Below are 20,081 nucleotides of genomic sequence, written 5' to 3' on the forward strand. Positions count from 1 at the left end.
ACGCTCCGAAGGATTGTCGCGAGTGTGTCGCTGGTGTCAGGGGTCGTCGAGTCGAAACGTATATCCAGATTCGAGGTATTGAAGTTACCACCGCCTAGCAGCGAAGACTTGTTTTTGGTTCACGGTCTTAAGCTTTGTCGAGGAGAATTACAAAGGGTAATACGCAATGTATCACCAGTCCTCTGTTTGCGGTTAATAGTTTTGATGACAAATTGTTCTGATGGTCAAGAGTAAGCCAATCTTCCACACCATGAAGTGAGAAATCTTGGGATGAGTGCTCATAATAGCATGACTTTAGATGGCAACTCTCGCTGATTAGAAACTGAATATGGGAGAACTACGAAATTAAGTAAATAGACGCGTGTCATTTTGTTACAAAAGAAAGTGCCGAACGCCTTTTTGGGGTCCGAAATAGCTATCGTCGAATGTAAAGGTTAAAACAGCACCCTGAATGGGCAAATTAAAAAGTGAACGATTTATTCCTATAAAAGCAATGTTTCCACCATATTTCCGTTGCGAGGTCGGAAGAATACGCCCCTAAAAAGTATATGGTTTTCTTAGTTCGCGCCCACCCTGAGGTATTATTTTAGCCGTTTTACACTAACCTTATTATAAACAAATCACGAATACAGGCGATTTAGAATATTTTATGGAACTAATTTTGTGGCTCATTGGTATTTTGTCTTGTATCTGCAGCTGATGGTATAATTTACAAAACGGAAGTGGGGCGACTGGTGTCAACCCTGCGCGGAAAACAATTTGTAGCGAGATGTCGCTACTTGCCCATCGTGTTTAACCGACGCTTACGAAATAAGAAAGTTGCTTTGGAAGTAACTCATGTGACAAAGCCGAAAGTGTAGCTTCACGCTCATGTCACATCCCAATCGTCTGAAGTGTAGTAGCATGTCACTGACCAGGTTTCCGTTGTTCTCAGCCTTTAAATGTTACCCAAGAACTTATTGACTAAATTTTTCAGACATATCCAAGCAAACAGTTCAGTCTCATCCAACGTGGGTTGTGGTTGTCAGTAGGTCACGCCTTGTTCACCAACGACCTACTTACAAATTTGGACGCACTTGACCAACTTTATCTCTGGCAGAGATACGATGCTAGACAATCTCTCCACGAAATGAGATAGAAATCTTACAAGACAAGACCGGGCCAACGCGTGAATAATAATTCTCATCAGATGAGACAGTTTATTTAGTTTTATTTTTTCAAGGAAAGGACATGAGGAGAGATTGGGACTTTAAATTAGTGTAGGATTGGAGAAGGAAACAACCCTGAACTGAAACAAGGGACCATTCCAGCATGCATCTGCTTGAACTGAACAGTAGTAGGAAACATCTAAGTCACGATGATCAGTCGGAGCACGGTCCTGCCCACATTCGAACTACTCAAATACGTGTACCAATTGGACATGCTATCCCTACAGTGCTGGCTTGGTGTGAGATAGCGAATGTCTCGTTTCACTCGTCCGCGAACGTTATGATGCAGGACCTTCTGTTTCTAGACGAAACAATGATTAAATTATAAGAAATAATGTGCGTGTCGCTATGGATAGAATTAATTTTATCGTTCAAATTTGCCTTATTACCAAGCAGAATAAGTTTGAAAATGATGTACGCCTTAAGAGTTTCTGACTTAGGCCACTCTTCGTATAACCCTCCGTAGCAAGCGTCGTAGATTCACACTCCACAGATAGAGAAATTTAATTTTCTTAATTTGATAGGCTACCGCATGTCACTCTGAGCGCGTGTTTTAGTGTTTTCAAAGTTAAGGAATTTGCCTCATCATGCGGTGTACACAAATATGGACGAAAAAGAACAAGAACGGATACTGCGTATACTAGAATATGAAATAGGAGCTACAGATGATAGTGATGTATACATAGTCGAAGAAAACGATCACAATTTTGAAAGTAAGCAGTCAGCTGATGAAAATGACGCATGCCTGCTTAACTGTAACATCAAGCCACGTACGCGGAGTCTCGCTCCGCAATATGTATTTATTTTCTTTTTAATGTGTTCTTTTTTGTTTCGAAGCAAATTTAAATGGTTCAATATTTTCTTTTAAATGTTTTTCACAATTGCCAACGCATATTTTAAAGTATAAACTCATTTGAACAGTTCTAATATTTTATTACTGTATCTGACTTAGATATAATTAAACAGCGAAATTGCGTCGAATTATTGTCAGCAATTTATTATCTTTTTGATCAAGATCCATGAACCCATGAATTAACAGTTTAAAGTCTTCGGTGTTGCCTAGCGCTTCCTTTCCCATATAGCACCAACAATCGATTTATCCTTGATTCAGTCAAACACCCAATTGCCATCATTGTCAACAACCAGCGTTTCCTTTACCTTTCGCATCAGAGTTACAATGTGCATCTCAAACTCAAGTACCTCTAAATCTCCTATCCCAATTTAGTACTACACAATTCCCTTCCGACCTCTCTGCGCCAAGCAAATCTAACACTAGTAATGCAAATTATTCGTTGTAGTTAAGCAAGCTTGCCAATCAGATTGCCGAGTTGTATCTTTTAGTGGCTCAGAATTCTATGAGAAACTCTGAATTTAGACGTAGCGGAAATAATAATTGTAAATCTCACGGTACAAATAACAGCAATGAAAATCAACATAGTAACCGAAAGAAAATCAATCCTAAGTATAATAACAAACATGGCAATACACCTACACCGGAAACAGTTACAGTCTGTGGTACATGTTATAAACCGGTAATTCTTCTTGTATATGTTTTGGAAAGAACTAATAGGGAAACATATACGAGGACAAATTTTCTCCAGAACATTTTCTGAGGGCCGTTACATAAGAAGATGACGAACAACAAAACTTGTATTCACTGTACCTAACAAGCGAACACTTGTTAGTTACACCGTAGCTAAAGTGACTGATAGGAGAGTGCGTATAAACTTAGTAAATCAGGAGCTAAATTAGTCGTCAACGTAATGATCAATAGAGAAAAATACCTTTAATAATAGGTACAAGAAGATATCTCAGCCTTTGGCCAAAATCAATGATTCACTGAAAAACACAATTAATTCCTTTTAATGCCAACCTTATAGGAATTGAGAATTTCATTGTAAAATTGCGATACAATTCTTTAATTAAATACAAAATAGGGTCAGCTACGTTTCACGTTACTTTCGGATTTAGGAATATAGAGATCATTACTTCTATTCGGTGAATATACTTTAAATCGTCCAAAAGCAAAAAAATGATTTTAAACGAAACACACTTTCTTTATACAGGATGCCACGGGGCCAGGCATTTCCAATCGAAGTGGGTACACAGGAGGAACTATCCGCAAATGCAATTAATTTTATAATATACCATAGATCAGCTGACGTACTTATCACTTGCTATGTTACCATCACCGAAAGGAAGCAGTTGTTTCCTTCTATTAAGATCAAGAACGGCAACACGGATAGAGTATTTCATTGTTTCTCATTTTAAGATTTTATTGGATATGTATGGGCTGCAGACTTTTCCAACTTACCAAAAAACAATGTCACATTACTAATATCTAATCCAACAAATCTAATAGACCAAAACCAATAGCAAAAAACGCACCAATTGAATACGTTGAAGAAGATTTGCAAGAGGTTAATATACAGGGCGATCAACAATTAGACGGCCAAAATGATGAAACATTCTATAGATCAGAGCAGGAATTACAGGAACGATTGGACAATACAGCACCACCTTTTGATATCAAACTTTTAATATAAAGCTAGATCTGACAGAAAAACATAAAAATGATGTACACAATTTACATTATTAATACAAGGATGTCTTTTCCTATTCATCTACTACTACAGGATATTTTCGTGTCTACATTCATAAAATACATATTGATAAAGGGCCTTCTATTCATCATAGTTCACCTCTCATTCCTTTGGAGCTGAGGCAACAAATTGACATAAAAATTAAGGAGCTATTACGAAATATAAAGCAATTTATGCAAAATCAATATGGATCACTAGAAAAAAGCACAATGAGCATAAGTATGACAATGTAGACCAAAGCAAGAGTAACATTTGCTGAACTGGATATATGGCGGTGTGTTAAAAGTAGTCAACACAGGAGTGTGGGGTCGTGTGCTCTAATCTCAACATGGAATATTATGCTCTTATTCGATGGAAAAATCATAAAGGAAATGACACAATTTTTCAATTTTACTGTAAATATACAAGGTGTCCCAAAAGTAATGGTAAAAATGAAACTGGCACCAAAAGAAGAAAAATGTTTATATGACAGATGGTCCGGAAATAGTAAGGGGCGCAGATAGACAGCTTCGTATGTGGGGGAAGAAAACTTTACAATTGACAACGGAATAATGATAATAGCTAGGGAGTGGGTTAAGAAAGACAAAAATCACATCCGCTAGGTATGTTAAAAGCATGTTACCTAACTGCAACAGAGCTTCTCCATATGTCGTTTAGGGATTCACCGAAAGTATAATTGTTGCATAATCTCTGGGGGCAATGGAAAGTGATACTCCAGATAGAAACTTGCTTAGAGAGTGTAAAATTAGGAACAAGTGTAACTGGTCGTATCATGTACAGTTTAATGAAATACCAGGTAGAATACACGACGATGTACTGTGTAGTATCTTACACACAATAGCACTATAAATTACCAGGTCATACGTACTGACGGTAAATGTACGTAGAGAAGATGTTCAAAGTGCTGTCCTACATCTATTCAAACATGCTGATCGTGAGTTTCTGATACATTCCATCACTCCTGGTGTGTTGCATAACTGTTCACACGCACCTTCAATGTGGTTTTGTAAATCCGAAAGCTCCATTCCATAAGTTTGAAATTCGTGTCCCCCACATTCGAAGCTGTCTAGCTCCTCCTCTGTCCACTTCCGGACTATATGGCATACACATTTTCCTGTTTTGATACTGTGAATCTATGGTTTCATTTTTACCATTACTTTTGGAACATCCCGTATATTTCTTGTGGAAAGATTGAATACGTATTACAATATGCTACTGTGTAAACGAAGATACATCTATCATGTTCTAGGAACAGGTATCATGTTCTAGGAACAAATACAGGGAAAAATATGTTTAATAATATATATATTGAAAAATAAATTATTGCAGACAAAGCGTGCGTTACAACAAATTCTACACGCAAAAATGAAAACAACAACTCAAGAATAATTTCATACGGACACGTCCATTTCAAGACTTGAGCCTGCAATGTGACACACAATCATAGCCAATACACCTATGATGTCTCCTAATGATAGTTCATCTTCTGAAGACATCATAAAGCTATTAATGATTGTTTTCTCTTCTGAAGGATTTAAACCTGATCAAGAAAGTACACGCTACGTATCTACATGAAAGGCTGAAAGCTGCCCCACATCTGCACATCAAATTCACTATCCTTATAGATTCTTCTCTGAACTATTGCAATGAACTCAAAAAAAAACTTTTCCAGCACTTCAGCACTTTACTGTTTGTTATAAGATGCGTTTGTCTTGTTTTACTTTGTAGCGTTCTGCACTTTTGTAGCTTGTAATTTTGTATTGTACCCAGCCAAACACATCAGTAAATAAATAAATCCTATCTGAATACCACTCATTCTAGCTTTGGAACTTTTTGTCTAAATTAACAAACAAATTCTGACCAAAGCATATATTAACTAATAAATAATAGCGTAACAGTTTCGTCACATTATTTTTGCCTTCATCATAATGTGTCTAATGAAGGCAAAGTTAATTTGCCGAAACTGTAACGCTATTATTTATTAGTTAATATATGCTTTCGTCAGAATTTGTCTGTTAATTTAAATAAATCCTACTACCAATCTCTAAATTGCAAATAAATCAATACTCATGACCCAAGAGAAGGTATTACAGCCCATCCTCCGATGTGTAAGGAATTGAGCTCTAAAACAAATCCGCTATGCACATCCTTTCCCAGTCCTGGGAGCTCCTCAAAGCAAACATTAAGGCTACAGTTGTGAGACTAATCTAGTAAAACTAACTATTCGTTGCTCTTAACCTGATCCTTGGCGGTATCACGATGACTTGCAATATTTCAATCTTTACTATAGATTTTATATTACTGCTTATTATTACCAGGACTATAGCACAGTCACAAACTACAGGCTTAAGCTTGGGTTATAAGAGCGGTATCAACGCGCCATTAACATAGGGTTATCAATTCACAAAGGACTATATGCAAAAGTTTCATTTTTGGACTATATGGACCCTATAAACGCAGTGTTGGCATTGAATTTTTAAAAGTAAATTAAATTTTGATTTCATACTACGCAACTCTAACTGTTTCTCAACTAAAGAAACATTGCGAATATTATTGTGCAGACAAGTTACATCCGAAAGCAACCAACTGATACTAAATGTGTAAAATACCAGCCATAACTGTTCAATGGATTTCTAAACTACCAAAGATGGGGCAAATATATTTGTTTCATACCCTCGGTTGTCAAGTGGACGATTGCTATTGCAAAGATCCCACAGTTTTCATTGTAATAGAAGCTACGGTTAGTGGTCTTTAGTTACCATCGTCAAAAGAACTTTCCCCGAAAGGTCGCAATTTAAATAGCAAATTAGTAAAATATGCTTCCTTCTTAGTGCATGCGATAAATTACCAAACTGCTCTAATTTTGACGAACAACTAGTATTCTGGTTAAAAGATGGTGAAAATATGTTGCATAGATAATAGGAAAGTTCATTTTTCAAACTGAAGTCCGAAAATAGCGGAAATACATGGAAACCAACCATGTCCTTAGAACTGAATATAATATTGCTTGTTTATTAAATAGTAAGTTCATTTTTCAAAATAGCTATAAGTGACCGGGAAAAAACAGTCACATACGTCGACTTGTGATATGCATTGTTTATCTTGTTAAAGCATTTTAAGAAAATGCACCGCTAAATAGGAATTTGTGAGAGGAAGGTTGTGATGTCAAACCCAAACGAATATATTCATATGACTCGAAGTTCATTTCAAAATAATTAAAAAGATACCTTAGAAAAAACTACTAATCCAAAATGCGTTCTTTTTTCATTCTTTTGGATTGCCACGGTAAATTTATATGCACTGCTTTTATCTGCGAGCAGTTTTAGCTCATGCGCTATATTTGTGCACGCTTTATTTGCATGAGCTCGTTTTTGTCTATGTAGTGATTTTGTCCATGCTCTACTTCTGTCCACTCTAATTTACATGAACTGTGTTTCTCCACTTATGGTTTTTGTTCATGCGCTACTTTTGTTCACGCGGTTTTCGTTCATGCGCTACTTTTGGTCACACGCAGGTTTTGTTCCTGTACTGGTTTCGTCCCCGCTGCATTTACACGCGCTGGTTTCACTGATCGTTGTTATTATTTGCCAGGTTTAGACATAGAACTGTACTACCATCTGATCCTACAGACTGACTTGGATTTTCCAAAAATTTAATAGGAGGTCTTATGTACTCCTGAAATTTGTGGAAGAACTTGCCAAAATATTCCCTCCTGAATTTGTAGGAATCGATATTAAATGAGATAATGTTGGTTAATACGGTTCACGATGTTCCACGATTAATCAGAGCCGACTAAATAAGATGAAAGCTCGCAAATACTTCTCTTTCAAATACATTCCTAACGTATGTGCCACTGCACGAACTCTTCCATAAGCTCCTTTTTACTACGATACAGAGTAGCTATTAAAAATTTGGCAGGTTTCTGGCTACGTGATTTACGTTTTAGAGTTGTGTCACTCCACGAAATTCTATAACTCAGAAATATCTCGAAACGTTACACCACTTCTTCTCCGAATGCATGATCAATGCCATTCGTGGCTTGATATCTAAAATGCACAACTTTAAATAGTTAACGAAAAATCACTCGCAATTGCATTTTCTTCATAGTATATTTTCGTATGACTTCTTCATAGCGAGTGACTAATAAAGTGAACGTCAAAGCTCGTTCTCTCAAAATGAATGAGTTTCCCAAGACGCAAGTTTAATGTCGCCCTTTCATTGTATGTTACGCAGAGGTGATTACGGACAAAATATTTGAAATTTTCAATTGTGCCAACACAATAATTATATCTTATTATCTACTTTTGTCAAAACACATCCTGTCAAAATTGAAGATCTCTTATACTGTGCAAAAAAAATCTGTTTAATATCCACATTGTACAAGTTAGAAAACGCAAGTTATCTTACTTACTACTAGAGTAAATTCAGAAAATACGATTGAATTTTACTTCCTTCTTTTATTCACTATTTTCCTTTCTAATAGAACACATACTGTAAAAAATATAGACCTATCTTGTATACTCCAATAATAAGAACAACATCCTCGACCAGCAGTATTAGTATAAACCCCACAATTAAGTAGAAAAGTATTTTTGTTGCTGTAAAAACAAAGAAGGGTTTTGTAAATATGCTGATATTAAGAAATGCAAACACGAGGAAGAAACGCAATAACTGAACAAAATTGTATATCATCTTCATTAATTCCATATAAGTGTGTGTGTCTCTTTGTGTGTATCACTGTCATCTTCTTTCCAAACATAAAGAAGTAAACTATAGCCACGAAACATTCTACATAAGTAGATAATTACCACGTCTAATCGAACACTAAACCGTTTTTTATCATTATTTGCGTTGTAGAATCTGTAGTATGTAAATTTATGGACATTATTGGTTGTTCCTACGAATATTTTCCACATACGCAACAATTATTGGTAGGGTTTTTTTGGGAGTATTTAACAAGAGAAGATAAATACCGGAGAATGGAACAATTTCTTGTTCAAACAAAATGAGATGATCGATGTTCACTATTAGTCCAGGCAGATTACTGTTTTAAGGGGAGTGGATATGAGGTTTACGAAGGGTGACATGATAAAATAATAAAAAAAAAACGACCGATATTAATTTGAAGTGAATAGTTCAACAAGTCCCTGTGCCCAGTGGTACCAGTCTCAATAAGGCTTAAATGCAGATGCTTCCAAAAAGAAACGGGAAACGGTTATTTAGTGAGTGTCGACTGGTGTAGCCGAGCAGTCTGAGACATTAGGCTGATGATCGGAGGAGAAACCCATTTGGTATTCGAGTTCTTCTGAAGAGCAAGGGTTGAATTTTATCTGCCTTCGATGTTTCTGTGTTAGAACCTATGTAATGTCTAGTAGTTCTGAAAAGTGGTTGAAGTAGGAACTATTAGGATATTTTTTGAAAAAAAAATGGTAGAGCATTTACCTCCTGTTAATTGGATCCTCCGTTGGATCTCAGCACGCGCTAAGTAAACTTTATACTTTACAAACACCGATTTTATTGGAGTTCACCCTTTTTCTACTACTTTCTTCATTCCATTATTTCTTTCATCTCTCATCATCACCGTTTCGTTCAGCCTAACCGGCATAATCGTGAGACGTAAGACTTAAATATGTCATTTCATTTTCTTGCAGGAAGATATGTCAGCAAGCTAGGAAGTAACATATCAAAGTGAAAGGACTTCCTCATCGTTATTTATTTAATGAGTTATTTTTTCTCATTTTGATAAAGTCAAGACTTTCTATTTTGTATTTGTTTACATATTCACTAATACTAACAAGGTAGCTCTTCATTAATTATCCGCTTCCATTATACTAACCGGCATAATCGTGGGCGTAAAACTTAAATATTTTATTTCATTTCATCATTCTTCTTATTTTTTTACCTTCAAATATCTTGCTTGAACTTTATTCTGTATGCCCAAAGACTCGTTACAATAATAAGTGTCCTCCGTGGTCCAAGCGGACAAACTTGATAATTTCGAACGGAAAACACCATTTTTATTGCAGATTCTGATTCTGAGATAGAAAAAAAGCAACTTTTACTTGAAACACTTTTAGTTATTCTAGTAGATGGCGTTGTAATAGCACAATATCATCGTAAGTACCTTTACTAACTTCTGTGAACAACAAGTGCCCCTAGGGTCTAAAAATAGGATCCCATGGCCCAACTTCAACATTTCGAACAGAAACTTCCATTCCTATTGCAGATTCTAATTCTACGATCTAAAATAAGCAATTTTTATTTCAAGAACTTTTTCGTTATTCTCGTAAATAGAGCTGTAATCGCAGAGAATATTATCGAGCCCACACACGTTACCTGAGGATGATGACAGACTAATTACTTTGAGAAATACACTTGCGATTTAAGTACGTATCATATCATTTTAAGAGAACTATTCGACCAACATAGAATGAAGCTACTTTCATCTTTTCAAAACTCCAAATAGAATCCCGCTACATTAATGCAGATTTGGATTCTGCGACCGAAAATACGCAATTTTACTTTAAATATTTTTTCTTATCCTCCTAGATAGCACATAAATCACAATAATAATAACAATAATTATTATTATTATTATCATAATAAAAATAATTTACTAATATCAAAGTACGTCACCTGAGATTTTGTAAATTAAAAGCTAGTTCAAGAAGTGGATATGTTGTGTGATGTTGCTGCTAAGATGTGCCAAAAAAAGTTATGAACAATTTGTAACAATATTCTTTAAGAAGTTAGATTTTTTCTGAGCTTGTGGACCGTATGAAAGTTGATTAGCTCTAGCTCTTTGTTAGGGCATGAAGTTAAATTAATAATCGGACATAGTGTCAAAGGATAATTAAGTTATTCAATTTTGTTATGCTTATGCATATATATAATGATTGTTTGTTTTTAATATAGACCGCTTGATTTCATCTGATATATAAAAGTGAAAGTGAACACGTAAGCTTGATCAGTGAATCAATTAAAGTTTAAACTGACATGAAAATTTTATCGTTATGGTGATGTAGATGTGCATAATGTCGATTTCATTTGAAACTTCATGTAATTTTAACTAAGAAGTGATAGTTAATGTGAAAATGTAAAGTTAATCTGTTGATCCATTAGTCATTAGAAAAGACAGCAAATGTGCTGTTATAAAATTAGTGAAACAAACTTCACTTAACCAGAAGACACGTATCTGTCTCGCCTATGTCAAGTTCTGTAAATACTTACGATTGATTGTAAATTACTGTTCAGTAAAGTATAAAGCATTAGATTTTGGTAGCAGTATTCATTATTACAGAGAATCTCTGATCACTCAACTTCTATTTCAACTGTATTTCACCTGGTTTGTATTAGAGCTCTCAATGTAAAGTTCCAACTCTCGATAATACGGGGATGGGGCAATTATTAAAAGGATGCGTTGAAGTAAGAATAGTATTTAACGAAAGAAATTCGCGTTCCACTCAATCCCATTTCGAGATCTGTCGAGTGTATCGGAAAACTCGTAGCAAAAACTGTAGTTATAAAGGATTGAAATTTTCCACGTCGACTGAAATGGGCGGAAAGAGCTTCAAGTTGCAGTCATTTCTTGAATACATTTATGTTATTTGGAACCTATTTTATTTCGCAGAGTTAAAGGACGTATGCAGGATGATATTTTTCTGCGATTACAGCGCCATCTAGTAAAATAAAGAAAAAGTGTTTCAAGTAAAGGTAAATAATTTTTAAGATACCACTCACGGCACTGGGACACTTATTGTTCTGAGAATTTTATAACCCCATGACACGTGTACATTAACACAACAAAAGTTACGTTTTTAGTAGCACAATGTCAGGATTCTGGACCTATAGAATTAACATGTAAAACGTAAGCAAACAAGCCAGACCTTACCTTACACTTTTTTATACTAACAGCATTTCAACAATATTATTATTACAAGCGATTCATTGCTACAAACGAACCATTGTTTCCATTTGTTCCGTTTGTATTATCAAACATTTTTATTCACTGTCTTTTCCATCTAAAAATGACAGGGTTATATCCACCTTGCTATATTCGAGCTCACTATCTTTCAAGTCAGATTTATTTAAAATTATATTTGGTCTAGGAATTAATTCGTGCGGTTGGTACGCACACATTGAAGCTGTAGTACAAACACAAAATACATAAATACCTTAAGAAAAATATTGTCCATCGCTAGCCACCACTTTCGCCCCTCTGTTAGGCAATGTACGGATTCCGTGGCGAAAGAAGTCCTCATCCTTGGAAGCGATCCAGTCAGAGCAGCAGGACACCCCGCAAAAACACTTTTTCAGGCACAAATTGCGCCATGTTCACTTAACTACAAAATGGTGTTGTTGACGCTTTAATCCACTGCCCTATACTACGAACGATACGCGATGACTGGGGTTTGCAACACATGTGTGGATACACGGAACTGTGGGACACTCCGTTCGTTGCGCCATCTCTTGTCCACCCGCACGAATTAATTCCTAGACCAAATAATAAAGTTCTTAATGAAATGACCTTTTCGAAGAGCACGATTGATCATTGTTCTAATGCTGCTACAGATTCTCACATACAGTGACAGTCACAGAGTTACGAGCTGACAATCTCCTATGAAACCTGCGTCTTCAATCAGTGTTGCAGTTTTCTGCTTGGAGTTTCTATGATTAAAATACTTGATAACAAGAGGTGCAACAACTTAGTTCTTTACAATCAATATTTAAACTTCAATCTCTTTATATGCAGGAATAAACAGCACCAGCATGATGTAAGATTGAAAAGGGACAACGTAAGATTGAAATGGGATAACAATGCGATATACAAGCATCACAAAATGACAAGCCACAGGATAGTGTGGGAAGGAGCAGCGGTCATAGAAGTAGAGAACAGAACTTTGGCGACAGAATGGAAGGAAGCCAGGTAGATTATGAAGGCAAGACACAAGGTGATGAATTAGAATGCAGGATTCTCGATAAATAAAGAGTGGGAAAAGATTCTGCTTAAAGAAGAAGAAATGAAACCGAAGAAGAAAAAGAGGAAACATTAATAAGGAGAATAAGGATAATTAGAGGACAGAATGTATCGAGTGAAAAAGTAAACTTTTAATTGGACACGTGTGCAGCAAAAAAGTGAAAGTGAAAGCCACAAAAATATTGCTTTTTAATGAAGGGACGGAGCCTAATTAAAGGTTGATCTAAGGAGACTATATAAGAGATGACAAACTCCCAAGCAGCCAGAAGAAGTGGAGGACTGATGAAGATACAATTATTTTGTTGAAACTGTTACGTGATACTGTTTTTTACATATTATCACATAACCTTGCTCAGTGTGTTATTGTGTATTAGTACAAAATGTTAATAAGGCCTAGTAGAATAGTTATATATATATATATATATATATATATATATATATATATATATATATATATGCGTGTGTGTGATTATAATACAAAGTGACATATTTATTTGTTAGCAGATTTGAAGGAATAAATTAATATAAACTAAAATATTTAGTTGCCAAAATAATTAGAAAAATGTATATACTAATTCTTTTCTATGTACATTTATCAACACTGCACTAGAACTAGCTTAGAGTGCCCTTGCATGTTGTGATGCCAAGTTTGAATCAAAGGAATGTGAAATAAATAGCCAAAACATTGACATATTAGAATTAGCTTATGGGATGAATAGCCCTTTAGTACTACCAATACTGATATCTGACGCCAACATCACTTTCTTTATTTGAAATGAAAAAAAAACCGCTAGTATGATGATTGGGGTCAAGCTTGGCAATACCATTTTCTTCCGACCTTTCATGCAATTATAAATGTTACAAAATGTAACAAAAATCATTTGTCGGCTTCCGAGGCTCCTCCATTTGGTGTTCCAAGGGTTAAGGTTTAGGTTCAAATTTCATATAGTCCTAAATTCATAATTCAGCTCATATACGATTCGAAGACGAAATTTTATAGTTAAACTGAAAAAGCGTTTAATGAAAGTGGAATGCTATTTAAAGAACTGGAGGCTAATAAGAAATCGGAAAATCATTAATATGTATGATGATATTAGAAAAGTTAATGTATGAGCTATGAAACACTCTTAAATTATACCAATTAAAGAATATTCTCACAAATGTATCTTCGAATGTATAATTTCTTTATTGTCCTGAGTCTACGACAAAGCCTAACGCAAACGTAACCTACGATTTATATGGTAACATTCCTTTGGGGAATATCTTATATCGAACGACTATAACACAATTTGAATGTTGCTTGTACATAATTATTTCTTTGATAGATGTGACTAGTATGTCCAATGTTGTCTTGTGTTTCGTATGGTAAATTTAGTTAATGGCGTATATTCCATGAGGTAACTGTGACTTTTACCCTATTCAACCTCATATTGAAAGTGTTTAATTTTCCATTTCTCAGCCACAGAATGGGAACCACATCTGAAGTTCAAGATTGATAACTAATTGCATAAGAGAATTGCATGCATTAACGAGACTCATCTATCTTCTTTTAGTAAGTCATGTGATTTGATTCCTCGAAAGTAATAAAAAACGAGGTTCGGTTGCTTTTATACAAGTACAAACAAATATTACATTAATTAGTAATGCAATTCAAAATACGAATTGCTGGACATGGTAGCGAATAACATACATCAATCGTATTTGGATAATTGTACGGACTGCGAATAAGATTCATATAACTAAAAGACACAGTTCTACTGTATAAATTGCAAGTTACCAGATATGTCAAACAAAGTCTTATAGTAAGCTTAATTTAAGAAGAGTATTGTCAAATTTCTGCAGATTTATGGCGATTGCTGATGTCAAAAATATTTTTGTAATACCTGGAGTGATGGACAAAAATGTGTAATTTCCTAGTAAACAATGTTTTCTGCTTTAGAAACAAATTTCGTGAATTTAACGACTATTACACTTTTTTTCTATGAATACAACTTGGTTCATTCTCCTCGACAAACATTAAAATGCTTAGGTTAACACTCACAGATAATTGTATTCAATGGCCGCAATCTATCAGCAAACTTGACTCCTACAATACCTTAGTAAGCGTGTGTAGCACATAACTGACCCGAGAGGAGTAAGTTCTCTAAGAGCATTTTACTGAACCATGGCGCGATTTCCGGGGCATACCGTCTTACAACATGATATCTTCATGTAATGTTCTAAATATTCTCTTAGATATTCAACTCAGAAAGACAAACATGAAATATTCGGGCGTTAATTTTGAATAAATATTTGTACATGTTGCGTTTGTTTATTATATCTTTTCAAAATTATGAGATTCATTTTTGTTGAAAGAACTAGCATTGTAAATGCTACATTTAATGGTTTGGAGCCAAGTGTACTGGTAAATATTAGTATATCGAAAAGAAATTTGCATATTACTTGAAAAGCATTCCAATACAACATGTCAGAAGCAATCAACAAAGAAGATGAATCCATCAAGTGGACAACGATATTTTGCATTGCTCATTAATAAAGTTTACTAAATCTGAAAGGAGGAAATATTTGAAAAAAAAATAATGAATTTTTTCCCTTCTTCATACAGCATGTAGATATTTTTATATCACTCCGAATAACATTCAATTCTTGTTAAATAATAGGTTCGAATTCCCGGAAAATATAATTCTTTAGTTATTTAACGACTTTTTTCATTTAAGTGACAATGTCTGACTTTCAGTATTATGTCAATTCCAAAGAATGTTGCACCATATTTCTTGTAACAACTTTATCTAATGCTCGAAGTTTATAATAATGTATTATAACTTACCTCTTTATTCATTATTTGTATTTATAATAATATTAAACAAATAACATTCACTTAGGTATAATTTTCATAACCAATATTTATTAATGGAGACTTAGGACTTACCTGGAAATTACCTTGTTATTGCACAAAGGTACACGTAATAGTGAGATAATGATATTTATGCTTAAATGTAAAGAGGCGACGAATTTGTTTGGTTGACTTCCGTTAAGTGTAACATTATAATTGAAGTCATAAATATACTTAGTAAAAATAAAAAAAATCTAATTATAACGTTCTAACCATACATCTTTCAGTCTCAGTACCAAAGAAAGATCGAAGGTAGAAAATTTTAAATTAAGTATCAGATGTTCAATGTTTAAACACAACATTTTCTTAATTTCCGGAGCAGAGATAACATATTTTATCAACAGTTTCAAGAATTGATACGACAAGTCATCTCAGTAGAAGTCCGGCACTCAAATTTTGCGAGTAGTTGTTTTGCTAATGAGTTGATAGTAGATGATCTGTTTCCGTGTCCTAATCAGGAAGTGTGGCTTAAAGGATTAGCGAACAGGATGGCACAATTGAAAATTGACCTCCTAAAAGCTTATAATGAAATTCTATAGTTGTAAACTTATGTGCCATAACCACAATTATTACGTCTAAATTGTCATGTCAATATATTTTGGATTTTTGGTTGACATTAAAACTGGAATGAAGATATTAGCTCGGGTAATGGGAAAAGTTATTACAGACGTTTAGAAAGAGGGAGTTAAAATGCTTTGAGGACGTGCTTATCTCTTTAACAGCATAGAAGAACATAAGTAGAAATTCAGAATATCTCGCAAAGATTTTAAGATTATACCGTTACTGCTTCTTCCCGTTAGTATGTATTCTTTTAAAGAAATAAATTATTAAGAATATCTGAGGGAACAAAATGGATATCATCTAGCAAGGGTGGCAGCCAATAAGAATATTCATGTCTCCTCAGAATAGAAGAGGCCAGATGAAAATTCTAGATCTGTATAGGTAGCTAAAACTCTATGGCCTATGGAACCCGGAGGTCCAATGCCGCGTTCACAAAAAATCTCCATTGACTTCTATTCTTAGCCTTTTGGATCTAGTATACTTCGTATTCTTATCTCTGCAAGAGAGATCTGTGTAGGTACTATGCTAAATTTGTGTCCCAGATACAGTAAATTATGGGTTCCCTCAGTGCATTAAAATCTTTAAATTTCAAATTCATGGCTACTCGAGTGCATCGAAGAATGCATGGTAAATTTAAAATGTCTTTGTGAAAAACGTTCTACAAAAGTCTCCGTACTCGAATAACCAGTTCACCCTTAATATCGATGGAAATGGTAAGAGTATCGCTTTGTGCGTATCAGAAGAGAATAGTATAGGGGGTTTCTTATCTGTCGTTTCCTTTAATAAAATAATTTTGTAGGTCAAAAACCATCATACCATATAAGAAATCGAATTCTTTTCTCTTGTAGAAATCATATCAAGATTTCAACGATATCTGGTGAATGAATTCAATGTACTCACGGATAATGTACTTACAGACTCTTACTTAGATATTGATTAATTCAAAACGTTAGCTTAAGTGTGACCCTTGGTCGAGACACTGTGTTAATCTAATATCAAAATAAAACAGATTTGGATACAACCTAGTTGCTAACGTTTGAGAGGCGTATGCGACCGACGCGAATTTAGTATTATAAGTTGCCATGTCGCGTAAACGTTCTACATAGGGAAGATTCTTTTTGAGAAATAAAAATACCAAAAAACTAAAGTGGTGAATCCTGTCTCTGGTATGTTCTCAATAAGAATATTCTCATGAAATGAAAAACTCAGCCACAAACCCCCATAAATTCGTCATACCGAAAGATTTAAGACGAGTTATGTTACAGTTCCAACACGAAAACAAATTAATTGGTAAGCACTCTGAGATTTCCAAGACAATGAAAAAGATTATGAATCGATTCGCATAGAATAACATGGAGACCATGTCAAAGAATGTATATTAGGACATGTCATACATGTGAATTATTTGGATAATTAAATCAAATTCAAAGGTCTTCTTTTGTTTCAGTACACCAAGATTATCAGCGTCCACTGGGTTTTTGACAGAATTGAAACTTTGCGAAGTTCTGAGGGGAGTACATGCATTTAAAAGGAGTTGATGATGACAGCATGTTAGTTATATTAGACAAATCTAAGAATTTTAATATACTTATCTATTACTAATAACATCAGCAAAAAGTTTAGTAGATTGGGATTCCCGGAAGCGACATACACTGATAACGCTTTGGGTTCCGTTTTTCAGTTATTTAGAAATCTTCTTATTGAGGGGGGTAGCTGGGGATTGAACATTTTCAGTTCAACCCATACCATAGTTTCTTATGTTATAATATTTTGCTTACGAGTTAATTGGTTTACCACATTTTATTAATCAAAGTGGCTCACTTTTAATAAGCTCGTAACATTGCATTTATTTATAACTTAATTCAGGTCAGAAGTTTAGTTGGAGTAGAAAGATTGCAATTTACTCAATTTAATGGTAAAGTGATCGGAATGTATGTTGCAGGAAACGACATTAATAGTTAGGTAAGTTTGCCTGTCCAAATCAGTAAGTAGCTGTGACCTTTACAGTGAGCTATTTTTCTAATGGACGGTTACGAGTTTTATTGATCAGATCTCTCTGTGGATATTTACATAAACTTTTTAAATTTTTCTTTACTTATGGTACGGTTAAACGTCCTATCTCGCTTTTCCATCATCCTAAATGAAGATGTTTCCACCATGTTCTTATCATTCTCTATTAGAAGTATAACGCGAATTTGTGACGTACGCATTTAATGAAGTAGTATTTTTCGTGCTCTCAGATGGATATTCTTATTGTGTGATATCTTTGGTCTTCCTTGTAATTTTTTCATACGTATGTCACATTTTTACGAATTGCACGTACAGAATTTTTCTCAAAATAAAATTTAAAGTTTGATATAAATGATCGTGAATTTAGTACCTTGCAGAAATCATACTGACGTATGAAGGTATTAGATTTATTTGAAAAATTATTAGATTTTACGATATGACAAGAATGCATAATTTTTCTCGATATGTACTGAGGAGATTGACGACCATTTGCTTAGAAATTATTTTGGAAGATGTTCCAGTTAATAAAGTGTGTGTCGACTATTTGATTTTACTATCTTTATTGATTATCAGATTTTGACAGTCAGTGTATCCTGGACTAAAATATTAATTAATTTGATTGCGAGAATTTTAATATTAACAAAATGTTATATTATGGAGTAAGCCAGAGTTAGTTTATTCTAGGTAAATGAAAATTTATTCATAATAGAATTGAATTTGATATATATGAAATTGTTATCTTGGTATGGGAATATGTGGTCATCAAACGTAAAGGCACAAATTCATCGCAACATTATTGCTTGATTAAAGTAGTTATATTAACCGATTTTCTGATACTTAATTTGTTATTGATATACTTTGAACATTTGTTTGTCTATGGAATATTAGATCATTGTGAAATTGAGTTGCGAGAGGTCTCAATTCGCCCATGCTGTCGTCTGTAGTTCCGTGAGCGTGATTTTTCTGAGCACAGAATAAACAGGCCAATTTACTTTATTGTTAGGTTATTTAAGTTTAATTTGAAGAATTGCCGGATAGTAGCGTTACACTCTTTACTTCGTGATAAGCTACATTTTGGACTGGAGTTTGTCGTAGTAAATTTGCTGCATGTGTTTATATCTACTAAATCATAAGGATGTCATCAATTGGAGAAGTATTCAAGCTAAATACAACACTACTGAATTTTTATATAATCGAATTTCGATTAGAATATGTATTTCTTTGAATATCTTACTATACCTTCATAACTTTTGTGATTAAAAACCATGAATATTACTACCCCGGTATTCCAATTTTACATTATTTATAATAGATAATGTCATTCCAACATGATGAATAATTGTATAGTCTCAATTAACAATCAATATCAAAAATGAAATTAACCTAAAAAGAACAAAATAAAGTTAGTGCAAATCTAATTCTACCTTGAATACTTCTGGAAAATCTTCCCTGAGGCCCTCTTTCCTTACCGAGGCAGCTGGCACGAATTTCGCCAGATCATTAATTACTTCAACTGCTAATTGAAAGAAACGAGGCTAGCCACTGCGATCTGCTTATTAATATAATTTCACTCTCCTAAGTGGCGCGCATACTCAGTAACTCCCTATTCATTCTAATTATTTATTCAAGAGTATACCAAGAAAGATGCATTATTTTCTCAACGAAATACAGATCATTACATGTACATTTCAAACTTCGAGAAGGCTATTGCGCTATGAATATTTAGAGGAGAACTTAAGTCATTCTACTTTTTATTTAAATATATCAAATCGATTCAATACTTTGTTGATTACTTTTTTCTACAAATGATTACGATTCTCTAGAATTCA

General features: G+C 34.3%; 1 protein-coding gene across 5 annotated transcripts in view; it reads right to left on the minus strand.

Annotated features, from left to right (window-relative positions):
• LOC145681636 (uncharacterized) overlaps positions 1-20,081 on the minus strand; it is a 421,555-nt gene that overhangs the window by 161,723 nt on the left and 239,751 nt on the right. The window contains exon 3 of one of the 5 annotated variants that reach the window (XR_014130847.1): positions 8,322-8,409. The exons of the other annotated variants lie outside the window; for them this stretch is intronic. The gene's annotated coding sequence lies outside the window, so the exon portion shown is untranslated. Of the gene's footprint in view, positions 1-8,321; positions 8,410-20,081 lie in introns of those variants that run through there. 5 annotated transcript variants of the gene reach the window in all.

The sequence above is a fragment of the Thermobia domestica genome, chromosome 3, assembly GCF_964235325.1.
Source record: "Thermobia domestica chromosome 3, izTheDome1.hap1.1, whole genome shotgun sequence".
In the NCBI taxonomy this organism is placed as follows: domain Eukaryota; kingdom Metazoa; phylum Arthropoda; class Insecta; order Zygentoma; family Lepismatidae; genus Thermobia; species Thermobia domestica.